The sequence below is a fragment of the Mastomys coucha genome, unplaced genomic scaffold (assembly GCF_008632895.1).
Source record: "Mastomys coucha isolate ucsf_1 unplaced genomic scaffold, UCSF_Mcou_1 pScaffold22, whole genome shotgun sequence".
NCBI lineage: Eukaryota > Metazoa > Chordata > Mammalia > Rodentia > Muridae > Mastomys > Mastomys coucha.
In genome coordinates, this window is record NW_022196905.1 from 133,131,446 (window position 1) to 133,157,629 (window position 26,184).

The 26,184-nt window shown below is 48.4% G+C and overlaps 1 pseudogene; it reads left to right on the forward strand.

Moving 5' to 3' along the window:
* The window catches only part of LOC116104692, a 47,504-nt pseudogene extending 22,042 nt beyond the window's left edge, over window positions 1-25,462 (forward strand).
* Window positions 25,463-26,184: the final 722 nt, after the last annotated feature.

Genomic DNA, 26,184 nt, shown 5'->3' on the forward strand with positions numbered 1-26,184 from the left:
TTAAAAGACCTGTGTAGCTTTGGCAAGTCCTTTCCCCTCTAGAAGACACCTTGTCTAAGTAATGCAATCAATAGTCTGTTATGAGATGCATGTAACTCAGAGACAGTAGACACAAGGTCTCACTAAGGGCTGTAAGGGTGAGTGGCTAGATGGATGAATGGATAAAAAGATAGATGGATGGGCAGACAGCTAGATGAATGGGTAGATAGATAGATGGATGGATAGATGGATGATTTATAGATGGATGCATGGATAGATGGATGAATTCTTGGATGGATGGATGGATGGATTCATGGATGGATGGATTCATGGATGGATGCATAGATAGATGGATGGATGGATGGATGGGTGATAAAAGGATGGATTGGTGCATGGAAGGATGAATGAATGGATGAATGTGTGGATTGATGAATACGTGGATGAATGGGTGGCTAGGAAGTTTAATTGCTATGTAATGGATGTATGGTTAGGTGGATGAATGACCTGTGGATGAATGGATATATGCAAAGGTAGATGAATGCATAGGTGAGTAGGTAGATAGATGAATATGTAGGTAGGTAGATGATGGGTGGATGGGTGGATAGCAAGCAGCCCCAGCACCCTGTCTACCAAATTCAGTCATCAAAGATGCCATCCCAGTTATAAAGGTAGTTACTCATGATTCACAACAATTACATCTTGAATTAATTAAAATTCAATCAAATGCAAAAGCCAATTTTCAGTGCTCCTGGGTGTCATGCTTGATAGCTCATAGCAAGATCCACCTAGTACTGACCGGGATGGTCTCCCTCCAGTCCTTACTGGTTCTTTCTGCTTACTTCTGCCTAGTGCCTAACACCCACTCAGCTTAGAGGCTTGTCCTCCCTGTTCAGTTCTCAACGCAACAACCCCACCCTGTGTACAACATCCCCAGAATGTGTCATAGTGGCAAGGCCAGCTTAATTGTTGGTTGGGGTCCAATGCCCGAGAACTTAGAGTGGGGTAGAGGTGTGGACATTGGCTGGCTGTATGTTCAGCAGCCTATCACAAAGGTTCCAGGGAGAGCTGCCAGCTATAGAACTCAGCATTTGTGCCCAAAGGGCTAACAGAGCCCATGAACTACAGTAGCTCCTCCATATCCACATCTCTGCAGTCCTCCACTCCAGAAGGTTGCTATACCCTGCCCCCAAAAGAGTTCTTGGTACCTAGCTGGGTCAGACTCAGTGATTCTGCAGGGTGTGAAGGGATCACACGCATAGACATGTGTGTTGTACATACATGTTGCGGGGAGTGGAGTAGCAGAGGACAACTTTGGGCTCCTCGGGAGCGGTTCACTTGTTCATGCTGTTGTTGATTTTTTTGAGTCAGGGTCTGTCACTGGGAACTAGGGATCCTTGTAAGGTAGGCAGGCTGGCCACTAAGCCCCAGGCATCCCTCTTGCCTCTTTTTTCCCCCAATGTTGGGATTACAGCAAGCACGCACCACTATACCTACTTTTTACATGCATCCGAGGATGGACTCAGGTCCTGGTGCTTTCACAGCAAGCACGTCATCTCTCCAGCCCTAAGCTTGGCACCTGCTTTGGACCCTAAATGAAAAACCCTTCCCACGTCAATTGCAAAGACCTTAACAGCATCATGGCACCCTGGCACAGCACTCACCTGTCTGGATCTCAGTCTCCAATTCTGTAGCATTTGGTAAGTGTCCAAGCCCTGCTGGGAGGACCACATACCCCGGGTCATGACTGGGGAAGGCGCATAGGTCCTCAGTGCCCTGGAAGGGTCCGTCATTGTCATTGGTTCCACAGAAGGAAAAGAAATCAGTCCTGTCAGTCTAGGAGGCCACAGAGGCCACACCAGCCCATGCCCTGTTCCAGAAAAGACAATGGACACGGGGGAGGCCCAGCCACAGGTGGGAATCCCCTGTGGAGGACACAGTGGAGACAAACAAGCAGTCTCTGGCCACCCCACCCTGAGGGCCAGATTCCAAGTTGGCACGAGGTGAGAGATGGGGCTTCTGCTCACTGGCAGAGCCACTGCCTTTTCTTAAGGAACAGGAAACAGATGTCTCTACAAGGTGGGCTCCACCTATGGAGCGGGTAGAGAGGGAGGAGGTCCTTGCAGGACTGGGAGCAGGGCTATGTAGGCCTCTGTCGCAGGAGAAGCTGGTCAACCTGGGTGAGAACAGTGACCCCAAGATAGATGCACAGGAGCCAAGTGTCAGGAAAGCCATAGGAACTGAACTTCTCTGTGCCTAGGCCCAGCAGAGAATATCCTATGAGGCCATCTGTCTAGGCATGAGGCCACTGGGCATGCTCAGAACCACTCCTTCTAACTCTCCACCACAGAGTCTCAAAAAAGCAGTGAAGGGATTTGGGGCGCTCAGCATGGCCAGACAAATGTGATGAAGCTAGTACCGCCATAGCACTGGATATAAACCCACACTACAACGGCGGTCAGAGCAGTTGGCCTCATTCCAGTTGGATTTAGTTTGCATTACAGCTCTAGGCTCTGGTCTGTCATGGTAGGGCAGGCATGGCAGCAGGAGCCACTACATCCACAGTCAAGAAACAGAAAGAGAGAGATGCTGGGCTCAGCTCACGACCCCAGCCACGAGCTAGTGCTGCCCACATTCCCATCTTAGTTAACCCAATTTAAAATGTCCCTTACAGACATGGCAAGGGGCTGGCCTTCTAGGTGACTCTAGTTCTTGTCAAGCTGACCATCAATAACGATCGTCACAGGGAGTGACAAAACCCTGGGGATCCCAGAGCCCCATAGACAACGCATGACTCGAACCAGTAGCATCTTGGAGCCTCAGTTTGTCCTCTGTGAAATGGGAAAATGACGTGCCTAACTCATTAAGTCAATGAGAAAACAAACCAGGGAATTCACATGGACCAGAGTATAGGAAGCGGTAAGTGGTGATGGCTTTTGCTATCACCACTACCACCAATGAGAATTAATTTTCCAATCAGTGTAACTCGCAGGACTCCAACCAAGAAAGAGAAATTGAGGAGGTGCCTGCAAGGCCTGGCATCTGTCCTGTCTGGGACACAAAAGCCCACAAGCATTTGATAGCTTTATCCCTGAGACCCTGACAGAGACCCACCCATTCTAGGGGTTCCTGGGCATGAGCGCTTTGCTACGCCTTGGATTTAGTGTGGGTGTACCCAGGTTTCACGTACTGAAATCAAATCCCCACTGTGATGAAGAAGGATGGGAACTGAATCCCATCCTGGTGACTAGAGATAGGGTCTCAGGGAGTCACTAGGGCTTGGTGTCATCAGGTGGAGTCCTGTGACAGAATCCTGATGACTTTATGAGAATAGGGAGCCACGGAAGGCACACACATACATACATGTGTACACACATACTTCCTCTCTCATCATGTGAGGCCCATGAGCCATCTCAGGACTCTGCCCACACGAAGGTTGTCAAGGGCTGGGCATTTAGCTCAGCTGGTGAAGTCCTTGCTGAGAAAGCATGGGGCGATTAGTTTGGTTCCCGGAACCCACGGAGAAATGTTAGGCTTGGTACTGTGTGCTTGTTATCCCAGCGCTGGGGAGGTGGGGACAGACAGATGCCTGGGGCTCCCTGGTTGAGTATCCTACACTGCTCAGCAAGCTCCAAACCAAAACTCTGATCTGAGGTAAAAACCTCTTTTCTTTATAATTCACCCAGCCTGTGGCATAGCAGGATATAGGAGACTGAAAACAGCCTAACAACACCAAGGGATGGAGAAATGGCCTTTCCAGTTCCTTTGCTGGGCCTGACAGACAGCACACGGAGCCTCCTGCTGGACTCTGTCCTCCTCCTTACCCAGGTTTCTGTCTCTATGCTCTCCAAGCAGAACTCCTGACTTGTCCATCTGTGGGCTCCTGGCCTGGACCACTAGCCACTTCAGGCTCCTCTCACAGGTCTCCACGGTGATGATATCCAAACCCGGTGAAACTCCAGGAAGGCAGTTCTTGCTGACAAGTCAAACTCCTGGACACTGAAAATAGGCCTTCAAGATGGATTACTGGCCCTGGCCTCTCACAACACTCCCAGGCCAACAGGCCCTGTACACTCCCAGGCCAACAGGCCCTGTACACTCCCGGGAACGGAATCCTGGACTCTGAGGGTCTAGGAAGTCTGACCAACCTCTGCCTCGGATGGTGGAGCGTTTTTTACCTTTTTTCTCCTATGGCTCTTGGGAAGTCCATTTCTATGCCATGGGGAGCGTGTGACCTTCGATGGGTGCCCCTGTGGTACCCAGAGCCAGAAAAGATGTCACACTGTGTGTGACCCCACGTTGTAGCTCTGAGCAGATCATCACAGGAACATATAGGTGAGGTCTGAGGCTCTGAAAGGGCCCCTGTCACAGCTATTGCAGCTTTAGGTCCTCACTCAGACCTGGCCACAGCCTACAGGATGCCACAAGTTTCAGGACTTGGCTGTAGAATATAGCAGACAAGAAATGAGAGACTGTGGCTACCCATCAGACATGGCTGCTGATGAGCTTGAACATGTCCCTCCTACCTTCCTACCTTAGTCCCACATCCCAACTTGAACAAAAAGAGGCCTAAGGCCCAGAAGACCTGGCCCAAAGAGGAAAGTTCACTGTCCAATCCTAGAAAGAGACAAGGATATCCCCGGCAGAGGGAGGGTTGGAAGACGCTGAGCTGGCGGCCTCCTGCTGAGAGACCATTCTCTGGGAGGCAGGGTGGGTCTCCCTGCCCTGGCAGCCTCCTCGGCCCTGAGCAGTCCTGGACGCTGGGTTAAGATAAGTATCTTCAGGAAGAGGGAAGGGCTCAGCCCGGACACAGGAACCCCGGGAATTGGAAAGGGAGGTGTCAGGAGCAAAGGCTCCCCACTTCAGAGGTGACGGCCACACCCCATGAGTCAGCTGGATGCTGGACTCCTGTCTCCCCTCCCTCTCGGGGACTCATTCCAAGTGCCCCCACCCAACCCTGTCTACACGCAAATTTTCCTCTTTTCACAAGGACACTGCACACACCATGGCCATCTTCTCCAGAAAAAGGCCATTTCAACCAAATACATCTGTAATGACCTTACTGCCACACAGGGATGCTTCCAGTGTCTTAGGACCCAGGCTCGTGGATTGTGAGAACAGGACATTACAGAGGCTAGTGGTGGGAGAACACAGTTTTACAGAGGCTAGGGTTGGGGTGGGGAGGCATGAATTGTCAAAGTTTTCATTTCGGTTTAGGTTTGTTTGTTTGCCTGCTTGATTGCTTGATTTTGTTTTGTTTTGAGACAGATCTCACAATGCAGCCAACACTAGCCTTAAACTCACTGCATAGCTCACAGAGGCCTTGAACTCACAGTCACCCTCCTGGTTCAGCTTCCCAAGTGCTAGGATTAAAGGAACCACCCTGCTCAGCTAGGACAAGGCTCCCTTACCCCTCAGGATCCATAGTCTCCAGGAGAACAGAAGGATTTCCTCCCACTTAGGAAGCTGGGATGTATCCTGCCCTACATATCCAGAGAGTAATGTTGTGGCAAAAATGCCAAGCAAAATCTTTATGAGAGGATGAGGTGCTAGGCAGCAAAAGTGGTCCAGGAAGCAAGCTACCACAGCCCCCAGCCACGAGGACTAGCCCAAGGAGCTCTGTGGCCCCCTGACTTTCCCACAGGAAATTGCCTTTCTTGACCCTCAGATTTGACTGGGGGGTGGGTGGTCTTGGGGTGTGATTCCCACAGCCTGAATGTGAGCTAGTGAGTCTTCCAGAGAGAGTCCTAGGGAGTAGAGCTCAGCGGACAGCTGAGCCATTGTAACAGTGGGAACTGCAGAACACAGCCTTCCCTGGAAGTGATAAGGTGGGAGCAGACAGGACCCCCACAGGAAGAGGGGGGCTCTCCCAGCCTCGCTGAGCAGGCTACCCTGAATGGATCAAATTTGCTTTCCTGAAAATCCTGTTCTCTGTTGGGTCTCAAATCAACTGCTGCGTTCCAGGACCTAAACCCGGGCTCCTTAGGCTCCACCAGGGCTCATGCAAAACTAGGACCAAGACCAAATTTAGGACATGTCCCAGTTTCCTAGGCAGGAAAGAGGGAACCCCTGGGTTCTTCTAGAGACTTGAGATCTTGGGTGGGGGGAAGCTTTGGTCCATCGGATGTAGGAGCTCTTTCTTACTTGTGAGCCTAGCACGTGAGAGGCCAAGGTAGAGGTGTTATGGAAACTTTGAGACTACCTAAACTGTGAGTTTGAGGTCAGTCCAGGCTACACAGGGAGACCATATCTCAAAGAGCGAAGCAAAAACATAGGAAGATGGTCTCTGCTGATAGAGCACCTACTGTGCAAACACAAGGACCTGAGTATTAATCCCAGTCACATAAAAAGCTAGCGTGGTAGCCCTTTCTTATAATCATCATTCTGATGGGGCAAAGGGAGGAAAATATCTGGCCAGTTAGCACAGCAGAATCAGAGAGCCCTGCCTCCAAAGCTAGCCAGAGCTCTTACCTAGCACTACCTGCTCCCAAACCCAGCCAGAGGAACCGTACCGAAGGTTGATCTCCTGCCTGCACACTCATGCATACAGACATGCATGTGCATTTGTGTATGTGCTCACACACAAAGTCCTTGTCCCAGCTGGGCAGTGGTGGCATACGCCTTTAATCCCCAGCACTTGGGAGGCAGAAGCAGGTGGATTTCTGAGTTCGAGGCTAGCCTGGTCTACAAAGTGAGTTCCAGGACAACCAGGGCTACACAGAGAAATCTTGTCTTGAAAAAAAACAAAAAAAAAAAACAAAACAAAACAAAAAAAAGTCCTTTTCCCATTGACATCCCTCCAGATGAGAACCCTGAGGGAGAGATGTCCAGACATGCCCAGTCTGGACACACACTCTTTTCCTGCTCACCCCACCCCCAAAGCACAGCAGACTCCAGAAAGCCACACAGGCAAACAAGGCAGGATTTTAAACCAAGAACCTTCAGGAGCCTCAAGCAGGAAGATTCAAGCTCCTGACATGCAACGTACCCCACAAGGGAGGGCTCTTACCTGGCACTACCTGCTCCTAAACCCAGCCAGAGAAAGCATTAGCTAGGGGCCACGCTCTTGCTACAGGTGGAGCGGGCACCCTGCCAGGCACACCTGGCAAGCTGGAGGCCAGGGCCTCACTTACCACAGCCAACATTCATGCTATGAAGAAGTCCCTTTGTGCCATGGGCCTAAGACCCTCCCCAGTCACCCATGAGGATTGACAGTAGTAATAGGCCCACAGGAAATGCCCCCAAGGGGCAGAAGCCTCCCCAAGACCATCATAGAACCTGGAGCAGCCCTTGACCCTCCCCCAACCCTGCCCCAAGAAGCAACATGAGGAGTACCTACCACCAAACCAGCCAGATACACTGAACAGTAATCCCACAGAGCCCAGACAACCCACCATGGAGAACAAAACCCTTGTAGGCCATGCCCAGCCTGCTCCCCAACCCCATCCCACTCCACACACACCCCCCAACCCTCCCACCTTTCCCCACCCCGGATCAAAGCAAAATGCAAACATGCTTTGAAGATGGCCGGTCCTTCCAGGCTCAGTTCCCAGATACTGGGGTTGTTTTGCTAGCTCCAGCCCAAAGCTTTACTTATTGTTATACATAAGTACACTGTAGCTGTCTTCATACACACAAAAAAAAGAAAGCATCAGATCTCATTATAGGTGGTTGTGAGCCACCATTGTGGTTGCTGGGATTTGAACTCAGGACCTTTTCTAAGAGTAGTCAGCGCTCTTACCTGCTGAGCCATCTCACCAGCCCTGGAAACAGACCTTTGAAAAAATGTTTCCCTCGCTACTCCCTACTGTCCACAAGGTGAACAGCCTCTAGTATGTTACTCCACCACCATAATGTCCTACCTTATCACCACAGTCTGAGAACAAAGACATGGACAGAGGTCCCTGAGATCATGAGTCAAGAAAACATCTTTTTTAAGTTTTGAGTTGTTTTGTCAGGTGCTTTCCCAGATATGAGGATTTAACACATTAGCTAGGCCTGGTGGCTCAGGCATGTCGTAGAGGCTACTCGGGAGCCCAAGGCAAGATGATCTCAAATTCAAGGCCAGCCTGGGCTACCTAGTAAATCTAAGCCTGGCCTGGGAACTTAGTGAGACTCTGTGTCTTAGTCAGGGTTCTATTGCTGTGATGAGACACCATGACCAATACAACTTATAAGAAAAATCATTTAATCGGGCTTATGATTGCACAGAGTTAGAGTCCGAGATGACAGAGTGAAGGCATGGTCCTCTGAGTTCACATACTGATGCACAAGCAGGAGGCAGAGAGAGAGAGAGAGCACACTGCAATTAGGGTCTTTTAAACCCTCAGACTGCTCCCAGTGACACACCTCCTCCAAAAAGGCCATACCTCCTAATCCTTCCCAAATAGTTTCACCCACCGAAGGCTAAGTATTCAAACATGTGAGCCTATAGAAGCCATTTTCATTCAAACCACTACACTCTGCCTCAAGAAGTAAAACAGAAGACTAGGAGGGATAGAGCTTAGTGTTGGTGACCCTGACTAGAATTCCCAGTGGATATGCTGAGGGTATGGCTCAGTGGTAGAGCACCTGCCTAGAATCCCCCAGTGAGGAGCTGAGGGTGTGGCTCAATGGTAGAGCCTCTGCCTAGAATCCCCTAGTGAGGGGCTGGGGTGTGGCTCAGTGGTAGAGCCCCTGCCTAGAATCCCCCAGTGAGGAGCTGGGGGTGTGGCTCAATGGTAGAGCCCCTGCCTAGAATCCCCTAGTGAGGGGCTGGGGTGTGGCTCAGTGGTAGAGCACCTGCCTAGAATCCCCCAGTGAGGAGCTGAGGGTGTGGCTCAATGGTAGAGCCTCTGCCTAGAATCCCCTAGTGAGGGGCTGGGGTATGGCTCAGTGGTAGAGCACCTGCCTAGAATCCCCCAGTGAGGAGCTGGGGGTGTGGCTCAATGGTAGAGCCTCTGCCTAGAATCCCCCAGTGAGGGAAAGGAATGTGACTCAATGGTAAAGGCCTAGCAAGTGCAAGTCCCTGAGTGCAGTGAATGACTCAGTGTGTAAGAGTATTTGCCACCAAGCCTGACAACCTGAATTCAATCCTCAAAATTTACACTGTGGTAAGAACTGCTTCCTACGAGTTATCCTCTGGCCTCTACATGCGCTAGCACATCCCACCCCTCACACAAAATAAATAAATATGCACTGTTTTTAGAGAGAAAAGAGAAAAGAAAAAAAGAAACTTATATAGCGTATTGAGGGGCAAGGAATCATTACAGCCTGGCAGCTCCTTGCTGTCCTCCAGTTGCCCTGGAGGCCACAGACACCCACCCTGTCAAGCTGTTCCCATGATCTCTACCACCCTGCATCTCATAGAGTGGCCACATAGACACCTGCTCATTTCTCTGTCTGTTAGTCACTGTTGCTGTCTTATAAGTTTCTGGAGAGCTAGGACACATCATCTCAATGTCCCTATGTCTGTGGTGACATATAGAACCAGACAAATGGGCAGTCAGCATTGACATTTTTTAAAAGAATTATTTGTTTTATGTATATTTATATATAATATAAATATATTATATATTTTATGTATACATGTATATATTATGTATATATTTTATGTAGCTGTCTTCAGACATACCAGAAGAAGACATCGGATCCCATTACCGATGGTTGTGAGCCACCATGTGGTTGTTGGGAATTGAACTCAGGACCTTTGGAAGAGCACTCAGTGTTCTTAACTGCTGAGCTGTTCCGTTGTTGGACCGTGAAAGGCAGTCTGTGTTCTGGTTGAGTGAGGCTTACTCCAGAGACCCAGTAGAAAATTCTACAAGGGATGGAACAGTGAGCTATTCCCGGAGACATTAGGCTCCTGACACCACAAGCCCTCAACTCCATAATCCTGTGGCCGTCAGTCACATAAGGCAATGCCCCAAGCCCCTGGTATTCTGGCTGGGCTCCAACCCCACAGTTACCTGGCTACAGCCAGGTATGCCCTGCCCCACAATTACCTGGCAGCAGCAAGGTAGCCTAGCCCACTATAAAAGGGGCTGCTTGGCCCCTCCTCTCTCTCTTAAGCTCTTGCTCTTACTCTCTTCTCCCCCTCCTTCTCCCCCTCCCTTCTCCCCTCTCTCCACGGTCATGGCCGGCCTCTACTTCTCTACCTTCTCTCTTTCTCTCTGTTTTTCTACAAAAAAGCTCTAAAACCATAGAAAATCCTCTCATCTAGATTCGCCATGCTGGAGCAATAGAATAGGCCTTCCCCTAAACAGCTGCATCTAGTCTCCCACAGGAAGGCCTCCCAGCATCTCCGGCCACCAGACCGGACCAAGGACTCTGCCCTTGCAGGAACCACCCAGAGACTTCTCCCCCTGCCCCTTCTCCCTTCAGCCTGCGGCTGACTAAGCCCCCCCCCACTTCATTCTCAGCTCTTCTGCGACATCCAGCAGCATCTGGGATGTCCAATACTGAGAACCTGTCATCTCTGGTCTCTGTGTGGCACACAGTGCAGATGAACCATGCTGTACCCAGTAGTGCATACAATGGTGTGAGAAAGTCATCTAAATTCTTGCTGTTCCTTCTTCCACCTGCTGGGACTACAGGCCTGCACCACCATGCCTAGTTTAAGTGGTCCCAGGACTTCATGCATGCTAAGCAGACACTCCACAGGTAAGGACCCGGTATCATTTTTTTTACAGACTGAGACAGGGTCTTGCTATATAGCCCAGGCTGGCCTGAAACTCAGATCTCCTAGCCTCGCTTTTGTTGGGATTACAAAGTGATTTGACCACACCCAGCAACAATGTATCAGAATAATTTGTTACTGTTACAATATGTTGCAAACTATGGACAGGAAGGAACTTTATTCGTATGGGGATAAAGATGAGCAAACACTTTGATGCTTCCTGCTCAGGTTTTCTATACAAGTAAAATGGTTCTGAAAAAAAAATGTGTTAATTCAAAAACATCCCCTGGGAACCCCAACAAGGCAATCATGCACCCACGATGGCTAAAACGAAAACAGGCAAGAACAGGCGTGGGAGCAGGAACCCTCCTTTGGCTGGTGGAGCAAAGCTGGAAGTTAAGCAGAAAGCAGGAGCCAAGTATGAACCCACGGAAGCATGTACCCACGGAAGTGTGCGGGTGTGTGCACCCACAGGAGCCCATGCTGTGGGCAGCACCTGCTAACAGTGTGTCAGGCTCCAATAAGGAAACAACCCTGAGCCTACAATGTGTGAAAGGAGGGAATAAGTTGTACCTTTGCAGGCAGTGGGGAGGCTGCTGAAGTGAGGCAACATGTACGCTATGGGATTCTCTTTATAGAAAGCATAAAAACAGATGTTGGCCCAGCAGGTGATTCTAGGAGAGGCAGGGAGAAGAGCTAGGAAGGAGGCAGGAAGTAGAGGTCAATTCATTATGGGAGCTGGTGGTGTGTGGGCTCTTTATAAAGAGCTGGACCTTTTTTTGCATTTACGTGTTATCATGAGTAAGAGGAGTGTGGGTGCCCTGGACAACTTTCAGTAGTCAATTCTGTATTTCTACTATGCTGGTTCCAGAGTTTGAACATGGATGGTCATCAGGTTAGACAGGAAGTGCCTTTGCCCATTGAGTAATCTCACTAGCCTGAATTAAACATCTTTATGAAATTTTATACTAGGACCTGGAGAGATAGTTCAGTCAGTGCAGTGCTTGCCACACAAGCGTGAGAACCTGAGTTCAATCCACTGGTTCTAAGTAAAAGTCTAGTGCAATGGCGTGTAGACTTGTGATCACAGAGCTGGGGAGGCAAAGACAGGTAGATCCCCCAGGTTCACTAGACATCCACAACAGACTTACTTGGCTGCTACCAAGCCAGTGATAGTCTCTGTCTCAAAATGGCTAAAGTGGATCACACACACGCGCACACACGCACGCACACGCACACACACATGCACACGCACGCACACACATATGCACACGCACACAAACATGCACACACACGCACACACACATGCACACGCACGCACACACGCGCACACACACACGCACGCACACGCATACACGCATGCACACACACGCACACACACATGCACACACGCACACGCACACATACACACACACGCACACACATGCACGCACACACACACATGCACACACACGCATGCACACACACACACACACACACAAATTAATTTATAAAATAAAAGTAAAGGAAAGAGAGATGGGCTATTGCCACAGAAACATGGCGACCCAAGTTGGATTTCGGTACTCACGTAAAAAATGGTGATGTGAGTCTGTAACCTCAGTTCTGGGTTTGGTGATAATGTGGGCTGAGATATTTAGATGCCTAGAGACCACTGATTGGTCCACCTAGCTGATTCTGTGATCAGGGAAATCTCTATCTTACGTTTTTACAAATTCCCTCAATAAAAGCTCACAGTGCTGCATTGCCACCACAAATGTCCTGGCCTAGGTTTGGGCACTCAATTGGCTTGTTCCCTTGTCCTGCAAATCCATGTGGTGAAGGGACACACCCTCACCTGCATTCAGGGAAAGGGTTGGAGCTCTGTCCTAGCCTCTCCATGGAACATGCATGTGTCTCCACCCAGACTTGTGAGAATAGCAGTCACCTGGCTGGAGAATCTCACCCACCTTCATGTCTCTGGTCACACATTGACATGGCCACATGTAAACAGGGAAAGAGGATAGTTCTGAGAAGTACCTGACTTGGAACAAATTTCATCTTCACCACATTTTTTCTCTTCGATCCCCAGATCCCACCATTCAGGAAAAAGCCAAATTCCACTACATCTAGTCAGACGTGACACCAGCAGACTATTCCTCATAGCAGGAAGTACCTCTACTCTTCCTCAGCCATTGGCCCACTAGTAGCCCTCAGAGGCAGGAGCCGTGTCCATTTTGTATTTGAAGTTGCATGGAGAAGTTGGACAGTTTATCTGCGGTCACACAGCTGGTGATGCAGCGATGAGACCTGAACACAGGATGGCTGCTTCAGAAGTCAGCCTCAGGACACTGATGTCTGGGGGGTGGGATGGGAGGAGGGGGGACTGGAAAAGGCTTTGAATAGATGAGTTGGAGTTAGAATGGAGTCTCAGGAAAATTCCTATAAACATTTGTTCCAGCATGAATGGATCTGAGGAAGTGATATTAGGTAAAGTAAGCCAGCTATGGGAGGACCAATGCCACTTGATTCCACTTGTGGGAAGTTCCCAGGGGAGTCAGAGTCCTGGATACAAAATAGCATGGGAACCAGAAGCTGGGGGATGGGCAGTGTTCAGTGGGGATTGACTTCCCGTTGTATAACAGTGATAATGGTCCATATGTAAAAATGGGGTGTGTGTGTGTGTGTGTGTGTGTGTGTGTGTGTGTGTGTGTGTAAAGCCCAATTCAATTTTTAAAATGGTCCTGTAGCCTCCTCGCAGGCCAGAGACCAGAGAGAGCAAAGACCCCTAGCTTTGGCAGGAGCTACCCTTCGGTTATTTAAGTGGTTGTTCTCCAAGATGAGGACCTAAGATTGCATTTCCAGCACCCATGTTACAAACCAAGTGTGGTGTGACATGCACTCTGATCCCAACTCTGGGGAGGCAAAGACAGGCAAGTCTCTGTGGCTTCCGGCCAGCCAGCCTGGCCTACTCACCAAGCTCCAGGCTAGTGAGAGTCCCTGTCTCAAAAAACGAAACGAAGAAAAAGTGGGCAGTGCCTGAGGAACAACACAACACCTAAGACTGCCCTCTGGCCTCCACATGGATTTACCTGCTGGCACATGCACACACACACACACACACACACACACACACACACACACACACGCCAAAATAGAAAAGAGGGCAGAGCAATTTGAGCACTGTTCATTCATTCATTCATTCATTCATTCATTCATTCATTCACCAAACAAGTTTTTTACTCCTAGCATATGACAGGGGACAGAGAAAGAGACTGGGGAGAAAAAGAACCTTGGTGTGGGGTCAGGAGGCAAAACAAGCAACAGGCAAAGTCATCCTCGATATGAGAATCACCCTAAAACAGGATCGGGGTCTCAGGGTAGAGGCAGGGCTGCTGAACAGGAAGTCAGAGAAAGAACTGGCCAATCGCTGAGACCTGAATGACAGGGACCAGGTGGTATGTGGATCTGAGAGATGTGTGCTGCAGGTGGACAGCAGATGGCAGGTGCAAAGGCCTAGGGCAGGAAAGCATTGGGCATACAGAAGTGGGGGCCAGGAGGGCTGGCAGGGTTATGGGGTAGGTGAGGGGGCAGAGAGGTAGTGTAGCCAAGGCTGTAAGACACACACACACATCAGCCAGGCAGTGGGCCTCTTGAGAATTCACTCCAGTTGAGCACAGTCCAGGTCCTCTGCCTCCTCATGCCTCCCCCACCTTTATGAGACTCGGTGATAGCCATGTTTGAGGCCTGTGGTGAAGGCCACGCTTGTTCTGGTGGATTCATCTTCTGGAATCCTTTGAACCCAGCACACACTGGAATTTTTCCTCTTGGAATAGAAGAGAAATGGCTGCTCCAAAGTTAAAGATAGAACCCTGTGGCAAGGCCCTGGTCTTGGGTAACATCTGTCCAGTCAGGCCAAGGAGAGGGTGTGGACTCTGCTGGGCACAGTTCCTAAGCTTTGAGCAGCTCAGAGCTCTGGACCAAGCAAGGCTCCTAGGCATGAGGCCAACACAAGCCAGTAAGACAGAATTGGGTTCCAACAGAGGATATCGCTGTGGCTCACATTGTGGCCCACTGCTGTCCTGTTAAATGGGTAAAGGTCTTGGGTCTTCAGAAGACAGTGGGCTGCTTGCCACGAGGCCTATAGAGATGTTTGGAGCCCAGTGATGGCTCAGAACCATTTTCCAGGTGGGCATGATGACCACAGGAAGTCAGAGAACCAGCTGTACACAGAGTGTGAGTCTACTGGGGGTCTTAGTCTGGAGTGGGGTCAGACTACAGGCCAAGGGGTGGGGCCCTGCAGAGCCTCAAAGGAAGTAGCTATTATTAACTGACAAGACAGATCCTCAGGTTTCACATTTCTAAGAGAGCCTGGGGGCCACCTGAGGATGGGCCCCAATTCCTCTGTGGAGTGGCCATCCCTGGGCAGGCAGGAACCGGCCCAGCCTGGGGCTCCTCTCACCTCCTGCATACCAGGTCATAGACAGTTGGAGACTGCAGCAGGCCAGCTGGCCCCAGGACACAACCCCCTTGGTTTCCAGCTGTGGTGATCTGACCTACTGTCATCACAAGTGAGCACAGGTTCACCAGCAGCTCCTGCTGGAGGCCCGCTGATCTCATTGCTGTGGAATGTGTGTTTATCTGCAGGGCACAGCTCGGGTTGAGGGCAGGACAGCTGGGATGGTGCCATCTGAAGCCAGGCTGTGCCCTCCAGAGTATTGATGAGACACCTCGGACTTCACCTGACAAAAGCACCGCCCTCCCACTCTGTGCTGGTACCCTGGGCCTGCTCTAGCTTTGAACTGAGGGAGCGTGGCGGCTTTCTCAGTGCAAGGTGGGGCGCCTGAGCCCGTAGAATGAACTGGAGGTGACGACAGAGAGGTTCTGACCTATCACTTATGCACCTTGGAACTCACTTCCTGTAGCTATCTTCACCCTGAGGAACCCCTTGCTTTGGCGGTTGGCAGCCCTGTCTGCTACTGCTGGTCTAGCTGAGGTAGGCTTGGGGTTCATTCTATCAGTGTCTATAAATAAAGGTTCCTGTTGCACCAGGGTTTCTGAGGCCATGACTATCAACCATCCTCCTCCAGGGTGCTAATCAGTCAAGGGATGCCTTCATGAGTCTGAGCTCATAGACTATTCACACCGACAAGGGAAAAAGAGCGAGGTGTCTATTCAGAATCTCAGAGTTGTCATGACTCAAGCTTGGACCCTGAAGAGCTTGCAGCTACTTCTATGGAGACCTTTGGAGGGCACATGGTCTCTGGAGATGTTCTGACTAGAATGAAGCTGAGGAAGGGAAGCAAGTAGTGGCAGGAGCCATACAGGTAGGTAACAAGGGCTGGAAGATACTGAGCAGAAGACGGAGCCCCGGGCCTCAGGCTGGCATCTACTCCAGTGTCTCTTAGACAGGTAGTGTCTCTGCCACACATGCCTGTCACCATGACCTCCCCACCCATGGCAGAGCCTGTTCCAAGACAGCCAGGCTTCAGAGAAGATGAACGTTTGACTGCCAGCCCTGGGGAAAAGGCGGGCAGGGTGTGTGGTGTCAGCCGATTGCTGAGGTGTCAAGAAAATGCTCCTGACATAACCAAACTTAAGTCATAGGTGATGTCCCTATGTCAGGGTTAGGAAATGATACACAGTAGCCCCAACAGACAGCATTTTCATCCTGTTCACATGACACACAAAAATAATCTCAGGAAAAGATGAAGAGTGTCACACATAGTACAAGCTGTGTCTGCTTACTGGGGACAGAACCTAGGACCTCACATGCTGCACAGAGGTTCCACTGCCAAGTCGCACTTGCCAGCCCTTCACTGGGGGATTCTAGGCAGGGGCTCTACCACTGAGCCACACCCCAGCCCCTCACTGAAGAATTCTAGGCAGGGGCTCTACCACTGAGCCACACCCCCAGCCCCTCACTGGGGTATTCTGGGCAGGGGCTCTACCTCTGAGCCACACCCCCAGCCCCTCACTGGGGGATTCTGGGCAGGCACTCTACCACTGAGCCACACCCCCAGCCCCTCACTGGAGGATTCTAGGCAGGGGCTCTACCACTGAGCCATACCTCCAGCCCTTCATTGAGAGATTCTGAGCATACGCTCTACCATTGAGCTGCATCCATGAGCCTGTTTTTGTTTACTTGATTGTCTGTTCTGTTTTAATGTGTGTGTATATGTTTGTGTTGAGGTATGCCTGCATGAAGAAGCCAGAAAACAACCTTAGGTGTCATTCCACAGGTTCCATATACCTGTTTTTTGAGACAAGTTTTCTAATTGTCCTGGAACTCACAATTAGTCTAGTCTGGCTGGTCCCCAAGGATCTGCCTGTCTCCTTCCCCTGGGCACTAGAATTACTCTGTTCATCCTCTACATGGGAGATGGGGATCTAACTCAGGTCCTCATCTTTGCATAACGAGCTCTTTACGTCCTGAATTAGTCCCCCACCACAGCCTGTTCTTATGATCTTTGGGTACATGTGTTTGTGATCACATGAGTATAAGTACATGCATGGGCAGGAACATATGTCCATGTGTCTGCGTGCGTACAGAATACAGAGAAGTTAGTGCTTGGCGTCTTCCTCATTGCTCTCCACTTTATTTACCAGTACAGGGTCTCTCAGAACCTGGGGCTCACTGATTCAGGCAGTCTAGCTAGCCAGCTTGCCCCAGAGATTCTTGTCTCTTTTTCCTGGGCACCAGGTGGGCTGTCATGCCTTCCTGTCTTCTTATGTAGGTAGGAGTTGGGGGTCTGATCTCTGGCCTCACACTTACACAGCAAGTAGTTCACTGAACCATCATCCCTGTTTTTATGCTTTTTACTTGGAGATGATCTCCTTCTCTGGCACAGGCTGGCCTTAAAATCACTCTGTAGCAGTTCCTCTCTGCGTATCTGAGTTGACTCACTCCACTGTTGTAGCAGTGGGTGTGATCATGCTGGAATAGATGCAGGAAGGGATCAGTTTAAATCCTAGCACCTTCCCACAAATGACTCAGGCGGAGTGGAATCATACAACAGGCCGCACGTTTAAAGTTCAGAATTGATCAGCATGGCTTCTAACCAATGCCCGTACAGCCTTGGCGACAGAACAAGCAGCCTACGCTCACACGAGCCACGCTCTTCTGCATAACCAGAATCCCAGGCAAATGGAATCCCCCAGCATGGTGGTTCTTCATGCTACGCAGTTGAGCTCACGCCTCCTTTTTGCAGACAACCATGCAACAACACAAAGGGTATTCTCCCGCTCACATCTTCTCATTTGTGGAGCTCTGGGTTGCTTCTGGTTTGAGACTAATCCAGATAAACTCACTGTGAACATTTGTGCACAAGTCTTATGAATGTATGTTTTCATTTCTCTTGGGTGAATGCCTGGAGGAGGAACAGCTGTCTTCGGTGGCTGGGGATATTCAGCCTCTCAGAAATTGGCCAACTGTTTCCCAATGTGTCTCTTGTTTTCTTTATTGTTGTTGTTGCTGCTGTTATTATTTCTTTTCATTTTTATCATTCCTGTTAGCAACAGAGGAGCACGCTGGCTTCTTCACATCACCCATTCTCGTCTACACTTGGGATGGGCAGGTCCTAGTTTTAGCCACTCTGACCAGTAGTATATGCTGGGACTTCACTGTGCTCCAGTTATTTCCCTAGCAGCTAAGGCAGCTGATTAGTCACCTCTACATCTGTTTCCATCTTGTCTTTCTTACTGTTGTTTGTTTTGTTTAATTGCTTTCATCAGTGAGTTTTCAGAGACTTCCTTTTGTTGTTGTTGTTGATGTTCTCTTAGCAAGGTCATTGGAAAAATAAAAGCATTGCTTTTGAAGAAGTTGGTGTGTTGACTTTTATTTCTATTGGTTCTGTTTGTGGTGTCATACCTAAAAAAATCTTGGCCGAACCCCAAATCACAAAGATGTTCCTTCTTGTGATCTTCCAGAACGTGGTATGTGTGCGTGCATGTGTGTGTGTGTGCGTGCATATGTGTGTGTGTGTGCATGTGTGTGTGTGTGTGTGTGTGTGTACCTGTTGCAGTATTTGATTAATCCACACTATACTTCCCAGGGAGCGCTCACATGCTTCATGCTACTATCCCAGTGTTCTGGATCCCCAGCAGAAAGCCACACATACATATCCCTATATTTTAAATGCCTTAAGCATCTCAATGGCTAGGCCACTCACTAACCCCACACGACTAACAGACACTCCCCGTGATATTCCTGAGTTAATACTGACTAAATCTATATTTCATCTTTGTTGTCCTGGACCCTGCTGGGCAGCCCTCCTGGGGTGCTTCCCCTTATACCTACATGTCGGCTGTCCCACCCTCCTGCAGCTTTCCAGTGTGGTCCGTCTTCTACAGCCTCATCATGGTGGACTCCCCTCATCCTCCTTCCTTGGTCCCTTCCTGGGAGTCCTAAAAGTCCTGCCTCTGTCTCCCTGCCTAGCCATTGTTGCCGTTAATATTATTGACCAGTCAAAAATCAACTGGGAACAGGCTTCCTTTAGTTCTACTAGCCAGACACTGTGAACAGGTTTTTAGGTAACATAATTACATGAGAATACAAGCCGCTGCCGCTGCATGAATCCATGTGATCGCACATGTATAGAGGCATCAACATTCCTCAGTCACTTCCTACCTTATGTTTTGAGACAGTGTCTCTAAATGGAGCTGTAGTTCCCTGATTTGTCTAGACTGGCTCACCAATGAGCTCTAGGGATTGCCCTGTCTCTGCCCCAGTGCTGGAATGAGAGCAGTGGGTCTCTGCACCTGACTTTTACCTGGGTGCCAGGGATCTAAACCGAGGTCTTCATATCCTCATGGCAGACATTTTACTCGCTGATCCATGAAGCCAGTCTCTTCTAAAAGTTTCCAAGGTACACATTTTTCACTTAAGCCTATAATCTACTTTTAATTATGTTTTGTCTATTGTGTAACAGATGGATCAAAATGTAGATAAAAGGAAGACAGATTAGTGGAGCTAGATAACGGAAACAAAGGTAGGAAACAGATGTAGATAAAGTGTTTGCTACACATGCATGGGGACCTGAGCTCAGATCCCCAGCAGCCACATAAAAAGCCAGATGCAGATGCAGAAGTGCACACCCATCACCCCAAAACTAGGGAGGCAAAGGAAGGAGGTTCCATGGGGTTTAATGGCTAGCCAGCTTAGCCAAATCAGTAAGCGCTAAGTTCAGTGAGACCTTATCTCAATAATGAGGTAAAGAACAATTGGGGAAGACATTCAATGTTGGACTACACCCCCCCACACACACACACAGACATACATACAGACTCATACACACACATAGCCACAAGAACATACTCATGAACATATATACATGTAAATAAATATATAGATAATAAATAAATGGATGATAGGCTTAAATTGGTGACAGGTGATGATAAATATATAAATGATAAGTGACAAATGGGTACATAGATATCAGGTAGATAAGTCAACAGGTACAGAAGATGATAGATATACAGAGGGTAGAGAGGTAAACAGATGACTCGACAATGCAGATCTAACAATTCTGGCATCGTTTATTTAAGACTATTCCTCACAGAATGGCCTTTATCCTTTCTCAATAGCTAGTTGTCCATATGTGTGTATTTCTATTCTGTCCCACAAATCTATATGTCTAGCTTGACCTTGACACACTGTCCTGATTACTATTAGTCTGACAACTTCACTGTTACATTTTGCAGTTGTTTGAGCTCTTTCAGGTCCTCTGCAATTTCACATGAATGAGAGAGGTGCTTAATTTAGATATGATGGCTTTAATAGTCACTAAGCTACATGGCCATCTGCTTTCTTCTTGAGTTGGTAGTTTATGCGCTTTCTCTCATTGTGGAGCTCAGTGGCACACAGGCAGTATATGTTGTTCTTGTCGCCTCTTTATTTTCTAGAGTTGGTGGTGATGTCTCTTCTCTTGTAAGTTTATTGGCAGAAACTCTGTCTCCTCGTTGCTGTTTTGTGTGGTTGTGGTTGAGTCTGGTTTTGTTTTCAATTATTCTTGATTTGTATGGTGTGTGTGTGTGTGTATGTGTGTGTGTGTGTGTGTGTGTATGTGTGTGTGTGTCTGTGTGTTTCTATGTGTATGTATGTCTGTGTATGTATCCATGTGTGTGTCCGTATGTCTGTATGTGTTTCTCTGTGTGTGTAAGTCTGTATATGTATCTGTGTGTGTCTGAGTACCTGTGTGTGTGTCTATGTATCTCTGTGTGTATCTCTTTGTATTTGTGTATATGTCTGTGTCTGTGTATGTATGTGATGCTTTGTTGGACTTAACTTTTGTTTTGTTGAAACAGGATCTCACTGTGAGGCTCTGGCTGGTCTGCAACTTGCAATATAGATCAGTCTCACCTTGAACTCACAGAGCTCGGTCTGCTTCTTTCTCCCTAGTGGAGGGAGGGCTCTGCTTGGCAACTGTTCCTCTAGTGCTGGGGTTAAAGGCGTGTGCCATTCCACCCTGCAAATAGTTAATTGTGGTGTTTGTAGGTTTTTATGATTTATTTTTATTTTATGTATATGAGTGTTTTGACTTCAGGTTTGTATATGCCACACCAGTGACTGGTGCCCATAGGGGCCAAAAGAGGGTCTCAAATTCCCCAGTTGCGAGCCACCATGTGGATGCTGGGAATAGAACCCCAGTTCTTTTCAAGAGCAGCAAGTGCTCTTAACTTCCGAGCCACTCTCCAGTCTGTTCATTATGTCTTGGATGCTGTAGGTTCTGCTGTAATCTTTCCTCTCTCATTTCTGAATTTGACATTCTCTTGTTTCTAACCAGTCCGTCTAAGATTCCAATCAATTTTATTAAGGTGTATGAGCCAGGTTTTGCATTGTTGATTTTTTTTCCTGCTTTTTTTCTAATTTCCATCTCTTAGTCCTGTGTGATACCATTGTTTAGTGTCTTCAGGATTCATGTTCTCCTCTGCTGGATCTTCATGTGGAAGCTGAGAACACTGACTCGATCTTTGCTGACTAATGTTGGTTGGCATTCAATGCAAGGACAACAATGATTTTTGTTTTGTTTTGTTGTTTTGTGCTTTTTTTGTTTGCTGCTGTTGTTTAACAAAGGGTCCATCTTGGCCTTATTTCTACTTTTTTTATCTTAAAGTCCATTTTGTTCAGTATTCATGGTAGCAGTGTGGCTTTCTCGCGTTTTCTTACTGTACAAACATTACTTCCCAACTCCACTTGCAGGATCATTGCATGTTTGAATCTAAACCGTCCCCTGGTTGCTGGCACAGGTGGAATCTGCTTTTGTTTGTTTGCTGGCTGGCTTTATTTTACCCACTGTTGTTTATTTCTTTCTGCTCCCTTCCCCATGCAAGATTCCCTTAGCCTTGGGTACAGGAGCTGGTACCTTAGCCTTGGGTACAGGAGCTGGTACCTTAGCCTTGGGTACAGGAGCTGGTACCTTAGCCTTGGGTACAGGAGTTGATACCTTAGCCTTGGGTACAGGAGCTTGGTACCTTAGCCTTGGGTACAGGAGCTGGTACCTTAGCCTTGGGTACAGGAGCTGGTCCCTTAGCCTTGGGTACAGGAGCTGGTACCTTAGCCTTGGGTACAGGAGTTGGTCCCTTAGCCTTGGGTACAGGATCTGGTACCTTAGCCTTGGGTACAGGAGCTGGTACCTTAGCCTTGGGTACAGGAGCTGGTACTGTAGATGTGTTCCTAGGAATGCTTTGCTTTTATATCCAGAATCTAGAGTTGAAGTTTTTCTCACAGAAACTGTGTACAAAGATTTTGCAAAAGCTTGTGACTCTTTTCCAAGCTGAAAGTTGGTGCAGTGTGTGTGTGTGTGTGTGTGTGTGTGTGTGTGTGTATGTGCGTTTGTGTGTGTGTGTGTGTGTGTGTGTGCTTTTCTAAATTTAAAATAATGACTTATTCTTTAGTAGCAATATGTGAGCTATTCAGTATAATGAAGTCAAATAATATTAGAGTTTGTGGTAACTGAGTAAGAATGGCCCTTATAGACTCATGTATTTGAATGCTTGGTCATTAGGGAGTAGCACTACTTGAGAGGGATTAGGAGGTATGGCCTTGTTGGAGTAGATGTGGCCTTGTTGAAGGAAGTCACTGGGAGTGGGCTTTGGGGTTAAAAGCTGAAGCCAGGACCAGTGCCACTCTCTCTTCCTGCTGCCTGCCAATCTGAATACAATTCTCCACTCCCTCTCCAACACCACGTCTGCCTGAGTGGATGCTGCCATGCTTCCTGTCATGATGACAATGGACTAGATCTCTGAACTTGTAAGCCAGCCCCAATTAAATGCTTTCCTTTATAAGAGTTTCTGTGGGGCTGGAGAGATGGCTCAGTGGTTAAGAGAATTGTCTGCTCTTCCAGAGGTCCTGAGTATCTGGGAGATGAGATACACAGTTCTCATGCTCTGCTTCCCCGGCTCCCAGAACTTTCACCAGCCAATGTGTAAACACCTGTCTGCCCATGGAGGGACCAGCACAGACTAAGGGCTTCTCTCTCCTATCTCTCTGCCCTAGATGGCTTAATCACGTGAGTAAAGCTCTGGGTCATTTAGTTCATCACCTGTGGAAACTGAAAACTGGACAAAGCACCAAGGTATTTCTCATTTACGCTAAAATTGACCTTAATTTTTTTTTCTCCTTCATTTTGGAACCCAAATCCTCATGAATGCTAGGCAACACTTCTGCTAGATCACACCCCAGCCACAGCTGGGAGATTCTAGGCAGGTGCTCTACCACTGAGCCACACCCCCAGCCCCTCACTGGGGGATTCTAGGCAGGGGCTCTACCACTGAGCCACGCCCCAGTCCCTCACTGGGGGATTCTAGGCAGGTGCTCTACCACTGAGCCACTCTGCCAGTCTCTCACTGTACTACTAAGCTGTAACTACAGTCATCTTTTTACTTTTTATTTTGGGACACAGTCGAGTTTCTCAGTTACCTAACTTGCCCTCAAACTCATTCTCTGGTCCTGGCAGGCTTTAATGTACAGTCCTTCTGCTTCAGCCGCCTGGAGAGCTAGGACCTCAGGCCTGTCCCAACAAGCCTGGCTTTATCTGCGAGCTTCATTTAAGCTCTTACATTTTCATCTCAGTGTCTGTCCTGGCTGAAGATCCTCAACTCTTTCTAATAACACAGCTAACACTTGTGAGATCACGGTGCAGTATGAAAGTGTATGTAGTGTGGAATAGATGCCTCTTGCAGGAGGTGTGCATGGTTGGTTACATATTAACTTGTACATGTGGGTGTACTTTATATGTGCTCCATTGACAGAACCTACAACATCTCAGGTTGGTTTTAATGTAATCAAGTCAACACAGAAGCCACCATTGGTGCTATCTCTTGACCTCTTAGTGAGATGCAGTTCCCAAAGAGTAAATTCACCAATCAGGGGCTGGATATGCAGGATGGAGGTCAGGACAGTGGACATGAGAATGAAGCCTGGAAGCATCCAGGCTACCCTGAAACCTATGATCCCTTCCATTTTCCTGACTGCAGGTAACTTGACCCAGAGGTCTCCATGTACAGAACCCAACCCAGGAGGTTAACAGTTCATGGAATGCACACAGGCTGGCTGATTTGGGTTAAAATCTCAGCCCTTCTGCCTTATAAAGCACTAAGAGCAGTAACTCCTAGGGAATCAACACACTGAATGGAGATGCTCTCCCAAAAACCAAAGATGACAGAAAGAAGAAAGGGGTGGGAGGAGCTTCAGCACCCAGCACTTGCCTGATGACATGCCAGCCAGAAGCCTGTTCACCTGTGGGGCCCAGAAACCAATTTCATAGCCAAACTGAACAGTAACACAGCTGAGATGACTGGAAATCCCTGACTAGACTGGGGCTTCAGGCATAATGGCTCTCAATGTTGATACTCTCAATGCTAGCTTTTTCACTGTCTTTGGTCAGCAGTTACAGTGATAAGGGGGGGGAGCTATAACACTTGTTTATTGCCTATATTAACAGTAAGACCACAGCTATGGCCCAATGCCCATCTTTCAGATGACTGGGGCAGCTGAAAAACATTGAATCTGGGGATTTCAAGATTGTTCCGTAGGTAAAGCCACGTGCCACCAAACCTGATGGCCTGAGTTCAATCCCTGGGACTCACATGATGGAAGGAGAGAATCGACTTCCTGCAAGTTGTCCTGTGACTTTCACACTGTGGTACACCTGCCCTAAAGTAAATAAATAATAAATAGATAGATGGTGATGGTGATGATAGATAGATAGATAGAAACATAGATACATGATAGATAGATAATAGAAACATAAATACATGATAGATAATAGATAAATGATAGATAATATATAGATAGATGTAATAAAATTGTTTTGATTCTTTTTTCTTTCTTTTTTTAATGATTTATTTATTTTATGTATATGAGTACACCATTGCTCTCTTCAGACACACCAGAAGAGGGCATCAGACCCCATTGCAGATGGTTGTGAGCCACCATGTGGTTGCTGGGAATTGAACTCAGGACCTCTGGAAGAGCAGTCAGTGCTCTTAACCCCTGAGCCATCTCCCCAGCCCCATTTTGATTCTCTTACGTGATTTCTTTAATTGGATTTAGAGAGTTACAGTTAGTTTCACATCTCTCGCCACCCTCATCCCCACTCCACCCCCTCCCTTTCTCAAGCACACAGACAGCAGTTCCTTACGGCACTTTGATACTTACTAGGGTTTGGTTGAAACTCCCCATCTCTCCCCTTCCTCATCCCGCTCTCTAAAGCTGGATTCATGCAGATCAGGCAGATGAGCTCTGACCTCTGTGTGGCCCGAAGAAAGTCCTGTAGCTTTTCTGTGCCTGTTATCTACCTCTGTGGACAACTGGTGGCCAAATATCCCCACACCACTTGCCATGGCCACTGAAGCTGAGCAGGTGTGAACTGGGACCTGAAGCACGGATACAGACTGGTTGGTGAGGTCTCCAAGCCTCAGACCTCTCTCACTGTTTCAGAAAAATGATGACAGAAAGACACCAACACTCAGGAATAATAGTCCCCTGAGGAGGTCCCTGTGCCCTCCCCAAAAAGAGAGAGATGGGCTACGTTAAGCTTCCAGAGACCCAGGCAGCTGCTTCGTCAACCAAATGGCACACATCCAACTATAGTGGAGACTGTCACCCATGGGCTCTCATGGCCTTGTCAAGTCATTTTGAATCAAACATTGGAGCTTGACCTCATGGTTCAGTCCTGCCATCCCAGTTTCTCAGAAGATTGAGACAGAGGGGGTAACAAGTTCAAAGCCAGCTTGAGTACAGAATGATTTCAAGCTCAGCCAGGCAACTTAAAGAGACACAAAATAAAAAAAAAAAAAATTTTTTTTTTAAAGTCTGAGGATAAAATTTAGCAGTAGAGCACCTGCCCAGAATCCCCCAGTGAAGGCCTAGGGCATGGCTCAGTGACAGGGCACCTGCCTAGAATCCCCCAGTGAAGGCCTGGGGTGTGGCTCAGTGGTAGAGCTCCTGCCTAGAATCCTCCAGTGAGGGGTTGGGGTGTGGCTCAGTGGAGAGCCCCTGCCTAAAATCCCCCAGTGAGGGGCTGGGGTGTGGCTCAGTGGTAGAGACCCTGCCTAGAATCCCCCAGTGAGGG